Source organism: Caloenas nicobarica, chromosome 1 (assembly GCF_036013445.1).
Source record: "Caloenas nicobarica isolate bCalNic1 chromosome 1, bCalNic1.hap1, whole genome shotgun sequence".
NCBI classification, from domain to species: domain Eukaryota; kingdom Metazoa; phylum Chordata; class Aves; order Columbiformes; family Columbidae; genus Caloenas; species Caloenas nicobarica.
Window position 1 is genome coordinate 52,189,127 of NC_088245.1, and position 18,130 is coordinate 52,207,256.

Here is an 18,130-nt window from a genome sequence, read left to right on the forward strand (position 1 = left end):
CCTTGTGTTTCATATTAGATACTACATATATAGCAGAGGCTTTATTCCTTTGTTGGACAAATGCTAGGTTCAGCAAAACAATTTGAAATCTTTACCCTGAAAGCCTAATTTTTAATCACATAGTTTCAGGGGATATAAATACATTTGCATACTTGCTGCTGGCATTAACTGAAGCCTAACAAGATTTCTGGGCTCATAATATTTTTTTTTGGAAATGGTTTAGTGGATTAGAAGGTAGGCATGTCAGACCTAAGAGAGATGATAAATGAAAGAAGAAATTATACTAGAACAGTCTGTTGAAAACTCTCCTGAGGACCCTTACGCTCTCTTCATATGTTAAACCAGTTTCCAGTTTGCTATTAGCATAGACTCAAGCCATTACCCAGCAGTCGGTCTCAGAGCTTCTGAGCTATGCTGCTGCAGTAAGAAATAGGCAGTAACAGCATCGGAGTGGTGCAATGGGGTAAAGTACCCCATGTAGCAGCTGGAGAGAGAAGCAATAAAATTGCCGTTTGAATACCTCGTGGTCTCTAAGGTCCCTTATGCTTAATATCCACAATTACACTAAAACTATGAGAGGTCAATTTCAATGGTCAGTTTTAGTTAAAATGTAACAGTGCAGGTCACGGTTAACTTCAGTCAAAATATACTGCCCCTGCCTCCTCTCCCTGCTTCACCAAATCAGGTAACGCTCTCTCGTTGTCCATTTGTGGCCTATCACATCCTCACTGCTCTGCTCTATCCACAATCTCCTAACAATTGTTTTCTAAAACATCTTTCTCACCTGCTTTCTCTTCTTTCACTGGAATATATATTGTCTTGAGATACCTTTCTAATTTACTGAGATTTTGAGAATTCATTCAGAGTAATTAAGCTACCATTAAAAAGAATGTAAAATAAAGGTCAAAACACATAGGAAACACATCTCTATGGAGTACTCTCGAGAACACTGAATTTCAAGGTGTCCTACTAAAAAATAAACTGAAGTGTTATAATCTCCAAGAGTCTTTTGATTAACAAGGAATGATCAGTATTTAGTACACCTGGGGAAAAGGGAGATAATCTTTCATGTACTTTCTTAATCAAGTTAGTTATCTTTTAAGAGAAGAAAATACAGTTACAGGTTTTAGAACACCAGAAAAGTTTTGTGTACCACACAACTAAATTGGGAAATCACTATTTTAAGTCCTTTATATGTATGCAAGAGAAAAGAAAGCAGCTTTTGCTAACTATGCATATTCTTTCCATTATCTGCCAGCATATCAAGAGATTTATGACAGTTCTTGACCAAATGATATTTACTGAGAACTTAAAATTAAACCTTTGAATAGATTTCTGTGTATTTATGTAATTATCTGTTTGAGATGCTAAGAATTTGGGAGTTTAAATTGGAAAGCATTTAACTCACACATGAAACTCTTATGCTTACTATTCAATGTTGTCTTTTAAGGGTTAGTTCTTACACACATTTAATGCATGCGATATATCTAATGTGACTGCCTTTTTAAAGAAGACTGACAGACTGTAATAATTGCTAGAGAGACTGTAATAATTGCTTAAATAAAGCCACCGTCTGAGATGAATTAAAAGTAGTTAGTTTTATAACTAGTCTCAAAGGATTAAAAGAATATGTGGTAATTCTCAAACAACAAAGGACAGTTTTGACAGTCTCAACATTTTCACTGAAAGTCTGTCAATAGGAAAGGGGTTTTTAGAGGGGTTTTTAGACCAAACTCTCATTTTCTCCTGAAGAACAGGCTCCTTGATTAGACTATATGTTGTGTGACACAGCAGTATTTTTTTTTTCCTGACAGAATGGCTTGTGGTATTTTGAGAATCACATGGCTATAAGAACAAGAGGGAAATATAATCCAGCCAAGAAGTTAATTTTGTAAATGAAGAAGAGAACACTTATTACTAAGAGTTGCAGTTCCCATGCAGAAGTTAAACCTAACAGAGAGATCAAGTTTGACAACACACTGACTTAAATAAAATAATTTACCCAGTTGCAGAATAATATTTCTATGTTTTCTATATTCTGTCATCTGGTTAATTTTTACTGGAAATTTAAACCAATGAAAAAAAATTCTGTAGCATGAACTTCCACTCCATTTCAGGACTATTTCAATACCTGCTGATATACTCGATATCCCACAAATTTATAAATTCACACTTTACTGTTATCTCAGACATGTGAGAAACAATAAAAAAAACCCCCAAACACACACACACAAAGTTACAGCCATATTACAGAGATGTTATATTTGAGGGAAGACTATATTTTTCAGATGGTAAGGTGTGAGTGAATCTGAAATTGTAACAGCTAAATGTTTATGTCTGCCTAGATGTCTCTATGCTTGAGCCAGATTCTTAAGCTCTCACTGTTCACTGAAGATCTTACCAGTATGATCAATGTAACCTAGTGAACCACCCAGCTGACCAGTCAATGGATACACACTTCAGGATAAACCAAATTGTTTTGTATACTCTACTAACTGTATTTACCAGGGACTTAAATTAGTTATATCTATGCAAATGCAACATAAGACACCCTAAACTATGTGAGAGATCCTCAAAAGGATGGCAGGTACAGCAGAGATTCCCTGGAAGACTGTCTTAGAGTGGCACTTGGAAGATGGGCAGGTTACCTTGGGATATCTTAAAAGGCTTTGTACATCTGCATATGGAGGACTGATCTCAGTGGTGTTTGATGTTATTTAAGATGTTCACAGGCTCTGTGAAGCCTCCAGTTGAGATCAGACCTGACAAAGAACTCACAGGAGGCTAGCACTGGCTGGAGCAGCAGGAGAAGAAAAGGTGATATTTCAGGGAATCTCAAGTGGTCCTAGAGCCTGAGTGGTGGCAGCTGAATTGCACTATTTCTGTCAGGGTGACTTCTATACCTACTGACTTCCACTGGGTAAATTCATGGACAACATGTTCCAACAGCAGATACCAAAAGAACAGACAGGATTGTGCCCTCTAATAACCCTAATACAGGACTAGTACATTATAGAGGAATAGGAAAACAAAGGACTTCAAGCAAAAAAGCAGCCAGATTCCTTTGCTCCAGGATGTGCCACACTCCCCTATTAGCCTGCACTAGTCCTGCCATCGAAGACACAGCACAGATAGGTTGTAAGCCTGTAGGAAGTTTCTTTTGTCAGTGGAGTCATTCTGCATGGTCTATCACCTGATACTTGTTTCACATACAGATGTTCACACAAACAAATATTTTATAGACTTGTAATCTGAAAGTGAATGCCGCAGTCCATGGCAATCAGTGGCTGGGAAGAATGGAATTGTTACTCTCACTCTGTGCTTTTCCTAGATAGGATTTCTCCATTTGTAGAAAAAGTTAAAGATTTCTTTAGAGACATTCATTGGGCAATGACTAGTAGCATTCTCCCTGCAGGACAGACTCTAGCTGGCAAGGAGAATATAAGGTGTTTCAGCAGAGGCAGAAATTGCCCCTTGAGGTTAAAGCATGATAGAATGGATTTAATTTTTTTCCATCCATCCATCCATCCATCCATCCATCCATCTATCTCTTTTTATAATAACTGAATAATTACATGCTGTTTTCTATTATTCATAAGAGTTATGGCTTAAGCATGTCAGGTTTTTTTAACGCTACTATTATAATACAAAAAGAAATTGCTTTTGCCCTTTCAGAGACATATTTTAGGAAATGAAACCTGAGGTATCTCTCTTCCGTAGATATGCAATTCTAACCCTAAATTCCCAGTGCTGATGCTCACAGAAAATTTCCTGGCACATTTGCGACTCATTTGTCTCCGAACTCATTTTTATTTAATTGTGACATGTAGTTTTTATTCCATAAAGTCATGTAGTCAAAGACATTCATTCTACTTTGTCTTCTGAATTTTGTCTCTGGTGCTTTAATAATTTTTAGCTTCATTACGATGTAATACATGTGCATATTTTATTGGACAGGGACTTGAACTCTAGATTCTTGCATTAATTCACTTTTTAGAGAACAATTAGATGTTAGATATTTACCAAAAAAAAAAAAAGCCTAGAAAGACTGGTATTATATAATCAATACACAAAATACATAAGCAAGTGATTTAAAAAGAGAAAATAAAGCAGAAAGCCTATTAAAAGAGTTCCAAAAGAGTTCAGTCCTGGGTCTGAGTGTCAATGGGGATATATTGTTGCTCAAGAGTTTGAGGATTTCTATATAATAGGAAACTGCAAAAATTTTAGGCTTCTATCATTAGCTACAGAATTTATGAAATGATAACAATATGATTGCAACAAATATAAAAAGATAATATCTCCAGGCCAGTTTCAACAAAAACTCCATCTGGTTTCTGCATTGTGGAAGCTCATGCTAAGTCCAGAATGTTGATGGGTCTTGGAGGTGGAGTGAATTTGTTCAACCTTCTGCCAGTTTCCACAATGTGAGAGGCAGTTTTATTTAATCTGGCTGGTAGCTATTACAAATCAGGATAAATTGATTGACAAGCATAGAATCCATCCGTCATCTTTGCTCCATGCTTTAATAATTTAAAGTCTGATTATAGTTTAAACAACAAAATGAATGTGCCTGTTATAGAAATGTGTTGGAAACCATTGGCTTGATCATTTAGCTACAGTTCTGTTAGTTGCAAGGGTTTTTTTTCTTAAATTAACTGATTTTTCTTTTCTAGCTACTTTCTGCAATTCCTTAAGTAGATTGCATTAATGACATATACGACCATCAGCTTATTATTAGCTGAGGGAGAGGATAGAAGTGGAGGGAGTTATGAATTATTTTTCAATTTTTGTAAAGTTTAAAACAGAAGTCACTGGTTATCATATAAATAATTTCTTACAAATACAAAAAATAAGTAGCATGATCTTTTTCATACAATGGTAGAAAAAATCTTTTGACTTTGCTCGGGGTTTTTTCTGACAAGTTATGTTCATATGCAGAAAAGAAGTTTCATCCTCTTTTTCCTTTCTCTCTCTGAAGTATAATTTTATTTAATATTTATGTCTTTTTCTCCAAAGCAAACACAAATAATTTAGTTGGGAGATTATTGCTAGAGGGCCATTTTTTCATTAGCACAGGAATATTCTTATTAAATCACTTCTAGATGTAAGAAAAAAGAGTTAGATGTGGATTCAAGGTCAGACACAACACAAGATCAAGTCCAACCAAGTCCTGAAGCTGTGATTTCTCAAAGAACTTTCATTTGTTCAGTTAAAAAGAAAAAAAATTCCAGGCTCATGAAAAATGAAGCCTGAAATCCACAACTCCATTCCTAGCTTACCACATTGTTACTGGCCTTCATAACTGGCTGTGCATCCTGTGCTCTGCTCAGACCTGTGTTCTCCTGCCTCCTGCACACCCAGATTTATCTAATCTACTGTCTGCAAAATTTATTTAATGATATCCTACATGATAGATGATTGCTTGTTAAGCCTGGAGAAGATAAAGCTCAGGGAGTTTGACTGATAAGACTGTCGATGTATCAGTGACTGTCAATGCCTAAGATGGACTAAAGAAGACAATGCCAGAATCTTCTTAGTGGTGCTCTGTGAATGGACAAGAGACAATGAGCACAAAGTTTAATACATGATTTAAACATAAGAAAGCACTTCTACTTTGGAGGTGATCAAACACTGGAACAGGTTGCCTGGAAAGGTTGGGCAATATCCATCCTTGGAGATACTCAAAACCTGATGGACATGGCAGCACATTGTAACTGACCCTGCTTTGAGCAGATGGGCTAGACTAGATGATCTGCAGAGGTCCCTGCAATTTTCAAATCTTCTGTGATTGTGTAATTTCAGAACAATACAAAAAGTGTGCAACAGTCTGACCAATGTAATGCTTAAAGAAACAATCTGAGACAACAGTTTCTGAAAGGAGTAAAAGTGTCCATTCTTAGGTGAGAACTCAGAGTTTTGAGTATTAGAAAAGACTGAATGACTCAAATGATGCAGAAATTATAAAATCAGAATTGCCTTATGATAATAAGCATGTATATTGTCAGGTTTTGGCCTTTTCATATTCAATAATGGAACTATAATAAAAAAACTTGGTTTGAATTTTATATAGACCATGTACATGTTCATATATATAAGGTCTACCTCTTATGCAATGTATTTTTATAGAAAATGCAACTTGAGACTTTCTAGAATTGTGTACAGGCTATCTCTACATATTTTATCTGCATCAGGAAGTTCTGAAAATACAATAGTTACCTGCAAATGTCACTGCAAAGATTTATCATTGAAAGATAAATATCAGTAATATGGTTTACTCATTTCTTCTGACAGATAATGTCACCATGTTATGAAATGAAAATTATGTTCTCCGGACAATACTGACAACATTTTTTATTCCAGTGAATCCCCAGTTTTGTCTCTTCCCATTACCACATTTGCCTCTATACATTCTTCTATGTCACCTAGGACCTGACACATCTTTTAACATATATTAAATAACCAGCTCCAAATCCCTGCTTAAAACAAATAAACAAAAAAATTCACATAAACTTAACTATACACATAGTTTTGAACCACACAAAATAACATTAGTGGGAATAGGTGAGACACGTTTTCCTTTGTGCCTTAACAACCTAATTGTCTTAAGCAATACTGAAGAAATGAATAAAGCAATTAAGCACAGATATGAGTAAGTGAATGCGAGTTACATCCCAGAGCTCTTACAGTGTACCAAACATGTTTAATATTCTTCCAAAACTGACATTTTGGCCTACTTTTATTTTACAGGAGGTAGAATAATTTGATTTAACCCCAATAATGGTCATAAGGTTTGTGCAAATTCTCACAGGCTTGCATTACAATCTGCTTCTTAAAATAATTTTAAAAGATCTTCTGGAACATTCCTTCCATCTTTTTATCAATATTCTTTCTCCAGCTTCATTGACAGTCTCCCAGTTAGGAAGAAGAAGAAGACAAAGAAAAAGAAGAAAGCTTTATAAACCCCATTGCAATAGCCTGATCCCAAGTGTTTCCACTTTTGCTTGGAAAATTATGATGTGTTTTCCAAGATGATACTTTTCTGATCTATTTTCATCTTATTCTCTAACTCCTATAACCCTTGGGCCTAGAGAGTCAGTTTTAATCTCCAAAGTTGTAAAAACAGACAATGAAGTTGCTAAGGTTACCTCTCTATTTTCTAATAGCAGTGACCCAATTTTGGCTGCTTGTGCAGGGACTGCTTAAGCCCTTGGAGGAAGTCTCAGCTGTGGAATTTTAGGCAACAGCCTTGCCCTGTCAATTCCTACGTCTGTCTTGGCTTCTTTTGCTGATGGATACAGAAATGATTTGTTTTCTTTTTCCTTCCTTCCTTCCTTCCCATTTTGGCATCATGTTTACAAAAATCCTTGAGCTGTTATTTTGAATAAGGAGAAAAGAGGGAAAACGTCAGACTACTAGGACGAAATAAGGAAGGCAATTAAAACACAGAAGGTTTTAATTGGGTCTAGGTATGCGATCATTTCCCTTAGAATGATGAAATTACAATGAAACAGTGAAGATGATATGGAAAAATGACCTCTCCTTTCGCCTACATTTTACACTCCAGATATACAAAATTAAGGAGTAATAAATCCACATTTCACATCAAAAAGAAAAGCATTATGTGGCCAGCATACGGGTCATTCAGTTTTCAGCTGTGTAGGCTTCCCCAGTGTATTCAATACTATTCCAGGCAATGGATCTGGGAAAAGAAGATTTGAAAGATATGATACCTTCAAAACATTATTATTCCAAAGTATTGTTAATGTGGTTCAATGCTAAGTTCTGTAAAAACAAGTATTCTCCTGAAGACTCTGGTAACTGTGTTAGACAATTGTCACCAGGATGACTAGTGAAGTGGAAAAGAATCAATAAAGGTTGATAAGAAATCAGTCCAGATAAATATGTGAGCATTGAGTTATTTTATAAACTTGTACTTGGAAAACTTTACTTTGTATGGTACTTGTTCACTGAATTTTAAATTCATATATTATACTACAGTTTTGTTTCAAGGAATAAAACAAAAGCGAACAGGTAAGAAAAAAACCAAAAAACCAAAAACCAAAAAAACCAAACCAACACCATCACAGTTTCAAATTATAGTTATTAACTAATAAATCTTACAAAAAAATTCTCTCTTAATCCAAAGAGAGCTTTAAAAAGTCTGAAGTTAAAGAAATTGCAAAAGAAATAGCGCTCATAAAAACAGGAAAAAAAATCAAGGATGTAGATTTCAGCAAATAATAGATGAAATGTTAACACAGTCATTAACTTATTTTAAGGATCCAAGAAAAGAAAGTACCCAAGATCATTTACAGTGTACTGATGTAATAAAATATCAGTATTATCCTAAAAATATTTTAAAATACAGACTGTAGAACAAATGCTTAGTATATATCATGTACATTGCTATCAGATAAATAGCCTTGAAAGAACCGACTAACAGTTTCTGCTCACATTTAATGTCCATTTTCTGGTCTAATGTGTCCTCTATCAACATTTTTAAACCAGGAAACTGAGGTTGAATTAAAGGTGTGTTCCTAAGCCACTGTAATTAAAAATAAACAAGTAAAAATCCACTTGAGTTTCTAGAACTCTTCTATAATTTATCTAATGCATATTAAACTGTCATAATCTTAGCAAAGGGACTTACAATTAAGAGCAGTATAACTGACTCCTGCTTAAGGATGCTTTATATGCTCAGGAAATCACACAGTGAGAGCATATGTGGAGTTCAGGCCTTCTGATAGAATTTAATTCTTGAGGTATGCTGATATCATAGGTAAGAACTCTTTCCTATTGCAATTAGTAGCAAATCCTAGACAGAATTTAAATTACCTCTAACTGTTCAGATAGAAGAAAATCTGAGAACCTGGAAAACTTTACTTCCTCAAATGAACTCTTGTTTCTGCAGCTCCAAGAAAACTATTGGCTGCTCCATCCTTTTCAAGACATTTTTATCATTTAATCGCTATTCCCATACAGACTTCTCATAAACTTCATATGTGACTCAAAAAGAGATACATTTTCAGATTGCTTGAGTACAATCACATCTAATAGTGAAGGAATATTATTACATTTCCAAAATCCTTTATTTTGGAAAAAGTTACATGGCCGGACTCTAATTTACCATCCATCTTCATAACAATTTGAAACTATATTTATTGAAAACTTAGTTTAACTAGTTAGAATATGACTGCCTTATTTTTTCATTAATTGATGAATTCTTATTTCCATTTTTCCTCAAAGTATTAAGTGCAGCTGTGTGATTGTGATGAAAAGACAGTTGCGCATTTGGTACAAATTAGAAGGCACTCACAGCCTGTACAAAGAGGACCTCAATTCAATTAAGAAATACACAGGTAAGTATTACAAGTGATCCTGCAGGGTTAGGAGATAGCAACTGGATTTGCAGCAAAAGATCCCTGAGATGTAGTAGTGTCTGAGACCATTCTTCACCTTCAAAAAAGGCCACCAGAAAGGACTACATCCTATAATCTTTTTATTATACATACCTGCTGCTTGACAATGCCACTGGAAAACATTATTGTCCAGTTTAGTATGTAGAACATCTTTTTTTCTACAGTTCATGTACAGAGAAATAAAACTTCTAAACCAGGAACTTTTGCTCAGCAATTTTCTCTCCCATCTGTGAGCCTGATTATTAATGCATTCCATATGAATCGCCAAGCTGTTCTGTGGTTTTCCTATGAAAAATGTAAAGGGACTGCATGGATTATATGGTAACATAAGGATTTTTTTTTTGTAAGAACCCACCTACGTGACTATAGTGAAAGCTAAAAGACAATGAAAACTATGCTTTTATTTGACAGAGTATTGATATACACATTTATCTATACCTGTGACTTTTATATTCTATTACATATTCAAGAAAGGAGATTACTTCTCCTGCAGAGGTAACAGCAAGTGTTAGTGGCGGGAGCAGCTTTACATCAAGTTGTCCCTGTCCCTCACAGAATAAGCAGGACCAGACAGAGATGGGATGGAGCAGCAGAATCAGAATCTGACCCAGTGTTATCAGGCTGGGTCCTTCTGCAGTTAGCAGTAAAATAGCTATGACCAAGATGTATACACATAAAATTTTCATGCAAAACCATTCTTTGAAGATATTAACCTATAAACAAAAAAGACTTTTGTTGCAAACAAAAACTTCGATTTATGCATATAAAATACTTTTTTTATCATATAGTGATCTTCTGTAGAAAGGCACCAAGGTGTTGTTCTTGAACTGGTGTCCTACGCAGGAAATCAAAACTGATTTAATCTTTATATTACGAAAACTGCATGATTTTTAGAATTCCATATTTTCATAGCTTTAACATAAGTAGCATGTCTATTCTTCCTAATGAGTAAAAAAAAATAATAAATTTTTAAAAAGTGTTGATTATTTTGCACTTGACAATTAGATACTATGATTTAGAAGATCATAAATGCTATGTTGTACTGTGGGTTGAGAGTTGTCCTGGGTCACTGGTGGAAGCAACAAGAGGAAGTGGTCTGAGTCAGGTGACCACAAATTGACCAACTGGAGTATTCCATCCCATTCACGACTTCCTGGATATAAAAGGTGGAGACCAGAAGGACTCTGTCTCTCTTCTGCTGGGTGTTCTGCTGCTTTGCTTCACTTCTTCTTCATCTCTGCTTCTTTTCTGCTGTCCCTGCAAGCTGAGGCCTCGTGACAGACTGAATCTAGTTCTGGTTGGCTGCAGGGTCCTGCCGGAGTAGCTGCTGGAAATTGCAAGACTGGTTCTATAATATTTGTTCTGCGTTATTTGCATGACAAGAGTCATGTGCAGAAAATGTGGAAATGTGCAGATCACAAGATAAACCTGACTTAAGAGAGGCAGAGCATAGTACCTAGCAAGCAAATATTTTATTAAAAATAAGAACCCAAATTTCTTGGGTTTATGAGGAAAGCTCATATAAAATTAATGGTGTAAGAGAAGGTGGAAGATATCGAAAGCCTTCTGCAAATTGAAAGTCTTTGCTTTCATTTCCCTTTGTCTTCTCTTTCTCACTTCCTTTTGGAGTGAATTTTTTAATTTCCTCAGATATTCTGTGATTTTTTTACCCCTTTCCTCTTAACTGTATAAAATCAGTAAGCATATGTTGAAGTAATGAGGAAAAAGGGATATAGATAAAGGATAAATTCCTGATGAATTGATTTGAGTAATTTTCACTTACCATTATGTCCACATCCTGCTTCAAAAAAAATTTAAGTGAAAAAGAGAATGTAATGTATTTTGCTTTGTCTCACCTGACATTATCTGTTAATTCCAAGCTTAGTATTGAATTTCTGGTCAAAGAAGGTGTCCAGCAGAGCTGAAATCATCAGCTTGCCATCACAGAGAATGACTTGCAATGACTACCAGCCTGGATCAACTTCCAGCTGGTTACGAGTTGTGGTGTCCTGAAACATAAACTGTATATTTACCAATGCTTTCTCTGAGCATCTCATTAAAGGTCATGGTTGTAATTCGATTTCCAGGAAAAAGGGTGACTGTAACATTTTCCGATTTAGATACAAAGACAGCATAGACTGTAGTGGTGCTCACTGCTTCATTATAAGCAGCTGTGAAATTCACTACATTACCAGAGATGCTCCCCTCAGGATACTTCTTAAATAGGTTATGTTTTTTATCAATGAGACTGCCACATTAAGGTGTTTAGAATAAGAACAAGTGTCAGAAGAATGTCCTTAGTATCATTTAAAACAAAATAAGCAGAGACTATATTGAGAAAACAGACTTGGTTTCTAAACAAATGTTATTTTTTCGATTTCGTTAATTGAGAGGATGAAGGAAGAAAGTGCTATATTTAACATATAAACACAGAAGACATAATATTATAATACACAGTATAGGGATTATACAGACATGTATTACAGCTTCTATCATACCTGAATGTTCAAATGTTATCAAGCAAAGTGCACAGCATAAAGTAGTATTGGTAGGTCCATCATATTCCAAGAGTCATCAGTAGTTCACAGACACAAAATATTTATATATATATTTATATATATTTTTTTTTTCTTTCTTCCCCAGCAGAAACTACCCACATCACACAATGAGCATATAGGTGCTTGGAAAGATCTGTACAGCACCCTGGGTCATGCAGTTCAGAATTTTTAACTCAGACGTAACGTGGAGAAATATATTATCTTAGTGGTGGCAAATAACAATGGCAAATAACGTGAAAAGGTCAGAAAACAGATTTTCCCTTGTTATTGAATCATTAAGTAGAGGAGAAATTCTGCCATGTATAGAGGACCTACACAAAGACCAAGCTAGAGCTTGCATGTTCTGTAGGCATTCTGCTCATGTAATTTCTCATTAGTCATGAATAAAAGGCACGGAGTGAAAAGTGGCAGTTTTCATTCTCTTGCAGAGGCTAACAATGCTGAAACTCAAAATCACATTTACTTTGTCTATCATAAAAAATGTTTCAGTACTGTGAATGGTGTGTCTTTATCTGTGCTTGTGTCCCTCAATATTTTATTTGCAGGAAACACAAGCATTTTACACATTTCATGGTGCCACAATGTCCCATGAAGAAAGGCTGAGAGAGTTGAAGTTGTTCAGCCTACAGAAGAGATAGCTCCAGGGGGACTTTACTGGAGTCTTTCACTACTTAAAGGGGGCTTTTAAGAAAGATGAACACTTTTTACCGAGGCCTATAGTGACAGGACAAGAAGTAATGATTTTAAACTGAAGGAGTGTAGATTTAAATGGGACACAAGGAAGACATTTTTTACAATGAGACACTGGTGATGCGATTGTTGTTTTCAAGTTTCAGGTTTATAATCTGAATGGAAACTTCTCTTTTGACTCCTGAATTTATGTCAGGTCCTTAGTGTTGATTGGTTGGCACTTTTAATGCATGTGTGCAGTCAGGGATGTTACTGCAGTAATACTGACATGAAGAATATCTCTCCTAAGTTGTGTCTGTACAATAAAGGGTGGCATAATGTGCAAGCTAAGACAGAACTACTTCAGAAGCTGCTAGGCAGAGGAACTTACAGGATTTGCCTTATACTTGAGTACCATATAAAAATATAGTCATTTCAGTACCCAGATGAAAGCTCTCAAAGGTCTCACTAGGATCACCATTTCTGAGTTGGGGTGACAGTTTGCCATGAGATGCTCTCAGATCCACACAATACAAAGAGGCTTTGGTGTTGTTTCAAGAGAAACATATCCCTAATACTTAAAGAAAAAAAAAAAAAAAAAAAAATTTACTCAACATTAAGACAAAGAAACAAACTATTAATGAGCTACAGATTATCTTGCACAGATACAATCCACTTCTTTAGCTGAAATGAAAAAAATAATAGGGAACAAATATGGATTTTGGTTGTTTGTATCATCAGAGCAGCACAGGACAGGTAAGTTATAATTTTGAGAAACATCTAAAATAGAAGATGGCAGTCCCTGGGAAGGTTCAGCAGCTCTTACATGTAAGATAGCACTTTCATTATCATAAATTCACCTGACTAATCATAACAAGTCATCTCAGTTTCTTAACCTTCAAAAGTATGGAGAATTACATATATGTAATATAAATATGACTGTGTGCTTAGTGGACAGTGAATGTAGATTAATTTTTAGGGGCCATTTGGGATTTAATACACAGATTTATGTTTTTAACAAATTTTCTATTTTGCTAAATTCTTGATAGTTACCTGATGTGATGCTGAAATGCTTGGAAATCTGAGAAGTTGAATTTCTGCTCAAATACTGAAGAGTTTAAGTGATAGATCTGCAAAATTTGGTCAAACGATATCTGAAAAAAAGAAACCACCTGTGAGTTGAAGAGTCTATCCTCAGGCATATTTACTAGGAGAGAGAGGTAGAAACAGTATTTTCCCTGGGTGAAGTTGAGTTTATACTAAAACACTGGACTTTTCTATGTTGTGAACACTATGCAGAACTTCTGTCAAGTCAGCTGTTGAGGTGATTAATTGAAAAGCAGAGGGAAAAATATTGAGGATATGTTTTAAACCATTATTGCAACATTCACCAGAGTGTATCTGTCAGTCATCCAAGATAAATCGTGTGATTAAGTGTTCTACTCAGGCTGGAAGAAAAAAAGCACCCTGGGTTTTGCTCATTTAAACCAAATTTGTGAGTTTCAGCATACAGATTGACCTTGCCTAAAGACATATAACACATTCTTCTGAACATCCCTGAAGATTATTTGCTTCTATCTGGGCCTGAAGATCAGGCTTACCCAGTGAAATTCATTATTGCATGTATCAGGCAACTTGAGATCCTTCAGTTACACTTTAGGAAGAGCCAGAGTAACAGATCTGGAAACAGTGTCCCCCTTGTGCTTTAATAAGATTAGAAAATAAACACATACTAGGAAAGAACCTTTTTAGTCTCCACACCTATGAAGCCATTGGAAACCATTCCAGCTATATGCATGGTTGTCAATGGGTGTTTTCCCTGTCACAGATCCGTATCACAGCCTATCGCAGATCAAAAAAGCTTTTAGTAACACAGGAGGGCAAATAAGACAGAGCATAGGGTAACTGTTTCATTTGTGAAGCCAGTACGAATATGTCCGGGGTCATTGGGAGGAGCAACGAGAGGAAGCGGTCTGAGGCAGGTTGACCACGAATTGACCAATTGGAGTATTCCATCCCAGTCATGACTTCCTGGATTTAAAAGGTGGACCTGAAGGACTCTCTCTCTCTCTTCTGCTGGGTCTCCTGCTCGTTTGCTTCGTCTCTGCATTTTTCTGCCGTCCCTGCAAGCTGAGACCTCGTGACAAACTGAATCTAGTTCCGGCTGGCTGCAGGGTCCTGCCAGACTAGCTGCTGGGAATTGCAAGACTGGTTCTATAATATTTGTTCTGCTTTATTTTTCTCTATGTTTATTTAGTAGCGTTAGTAAAACGTTTAAAATTTTCCAGCTTTCTTCTCTCTGTTCTTCTTTTCCTTTCCTCTCAAAATCGCCTGTCTTTAATGAAAAAGGAGGAGGAGAGGGGGGGCGGCAAACGGGAGGGGGGAAGAGGGTTAAGGAAAATATATCTGCCGTGGCTTTTGATTGTCTCCCTGCAATCAAACCACGACAGGTAATCAGAGTGTGGGGGGGGCAGAAAGTGGGAGGGGGAAGGAGGGTTAAGGAAAATATATCTGCCGCAGTTTTTGATTGTCTCCCCATGATCAAACCATGACAGAATAACAATAAACAATCTGCTCCTTTTACTGTTTGAAGTGGTGCCATGGAAGTACTTTTATTCCATATGCCCAAAGTTGTGCAATACAGTAGGAGAGAGCTTTCCTACAAAAAGAATAAAATAAATACATAAATTACCTGACTGACAATTAGGGTGACAGTTTACCACTCACAAATCTTTATTTTTTTAGAAATATTTCCTTTAAAAAAAAGCCTGATGAAGACCCAGTACCAAAAAATGTCTCGTAATTAAAAAGCAAATTCCATTAATTAATATTTATATGGCATACTCTTTCCACATAAAATTTGTCTATTACATCATATGTTTTTTGAAAATTAAAATAGAATTGAAAGCTTTATCAAAGCTCAAAGTGCAGTGATAGCTATAATGGAATATATACCTTGGATTCTAAGACTTAAAATGAACAATATTCAATCAAGGTGACCATCACAACACTAGCTTGCAAAATTTCAGCCATTAACTATATGTGGTCTCAAACAAAACTTTGTAGTATTCATGGCATAGTTGTTATAAAAATATGTATAATACCCAGGTAAGAAAGAAGTAAGGAAATATTCCTTGCTTCTGTTATTCTGAGTTGTGCTCTGCATCCCAGATAAGCAAGCACAATTACTATCAAATTCTACTAATTTCTTTTCCACTTGGCTGCTTGAAATTAGAAACTCGAAGTGCTGAACACAGGATGAACTGCAGATGGAAATCATGTAGATATTGTCAATAAGGAAACTGAGAAAGTGAATCTATTCTCTCTGAGATTACTTACTCAGATATGAGAATTCTGTTGTCCAAAGTGACACCAGGTAACAAGGAGTCTTTCCAGATAGAAGGAAAATGGATCATGCCAGGAAAGTCACTATTTTTTACCTCTGACCCTTCGTCTTTCGTATGTTTGATCTCCTACAACCTTGGAAAAGTAAAGGAACATCAAGACCTCAGTGTTAACTGGGAACACAATTAAAGATGATTATATTTGATTTTCTAGTATCTCTATAGTCCTTCACTACTCTGCAATCTATTTCAAATTATTCCAGTGTTAAATAAAGGATTACATCACAGAATCACAGAATGTTAGGGATTGGAAGGGACCTCGAAAGATCATCTAGTCCAATCCCCCTGCCGGAGCAGGAACACCCAGATGAGGTTACACAGGAAGGCGTCCAGGCGGGTTTTGAATGTCTCCAGAGAAGGAGACTCCACAACCTCCCTGGGCAGCCTGTTCCAGTGCTCTGGCACCCTCACTGTGAAGAAGCTTCTTCTCATATTTAACTGGAACCTCCGGTGTTCCGGTTTGTATCCATTGCCCCTTGCCCTGTCATTGGTTGTCACCGAGAAGAGCCTGGCTCCATCCTCGTGACACTCACTCTTTACATATTTATAAACATTAATGAGGTCACCCCTCAGTCTCCTCGAAGTGACTTATAAAGTTTGAGGAGTGAGAAATTCTAATACGTATTTCAAAAGCATATAATATGTTTCATTTTGTGACACATCGATTTTTAAAGAACTACAGATTTCCAGAAATAAGAGAAAAATGCATCTCTTCTGATGATTAAAACAAGCACTCTGCATCAGAGCAACATCTGGATAAAAAAAATCCTTAAAAATGTTTTTCTAAACAGCTTTAATATCAGTTTGCGATGGACCTCTATATCTGGGTGACCTCCTAACTCAATTTAATTCAATGGCAAAACTAATTTATATTAGGGGGAATAGAATTTCATGTCAGAACTCTCCAAGTAATAACACGTAAAATTAACCTTAAACCATGAAGTACATTTAGCATAAGCTATATCTGCAACATAAAATAACATTAGTAATTTAAGACTGTATTCAACCTACCCACTAGGGAACGTAAGGCAGGCTTAAGCATCCACTGTACTTTCAAAGGTCAAGACACTGATCACTGATTTGTCCTGTTTTCTGTCAATTCAGCCATACCTTTTGTATGGTTAAAGCAAAGAAGCAATTACAGTGCCTAGGTTCAGTATATATAAGAGTCATAATAGGTGGTCTGAGTACAGTCTTTAATATTTATCTATTCTGTAATTTGGCTAAGCACAGTGTGAATGAAAATATGTTTTTAAATGTCTAGTTGTTAATCTGAACAAAACCTTACTTTAAACCTGGAATAGATTAGGGAATACTTTTCTGGGGAAAGAAAAAAAGAGAAAAGAAAGAAAGAAAAGAAAGAAAGAAAAAAAGGAAGAAAGAAAGAGAAAGAAAGAAAGAAAAGAGAGAGAAAGGAAGAAAAGGAAAAAAGAAAAAAAAAGAATAAGCACTTTATTTAATGCTCATTCACAGGTATACGTCACAGCCTAGTCAAGCTTTTTTCCTCCACTGGCACCAGATCTGTTATGAGAACTGTTGTTTTAAAAACTACTTCTTAAAGCTATTGTTCAACCAAATTTTCTGTTAGAACCCTGCTGAGAAAATTGATACATATAACAGTGAAATGACTTTCTGGATGGTGCCTATGTAGCTTTTTTTGTTTCTGTTTTTTTGGTCTTAGAGTGTAAGTCTGAAAGAAGCTGAATGGAAGCATGGACAAAATTATTCATGCTGTCTAAAATCCCCTCTAACCTTTCCCTGTCTGTGGAAAATTAAAGTACATTTTTGAAATGCACCACACTGCTATTGATTAAATATCCATTTCACTGCTACGATTCCTCCTGGATTTAAAGAGCTATTAAAAAAATAGTGCAGTCTGATTTTTGTCTATGACCTTCTGTAAATAAGATATATTCCTTTAAAAATAAGGCAGGAAAGACTGAAAATTTCATATCGATTTATTTTTCACTCATATAAATAGGATTCGGCATTTCATTTTTTTTCTGGACGAAACTTTAGATTGCTATTCTCTGCCATTATTCATTGGCAGCCAAGGTAAGGAACTCATATATATCCA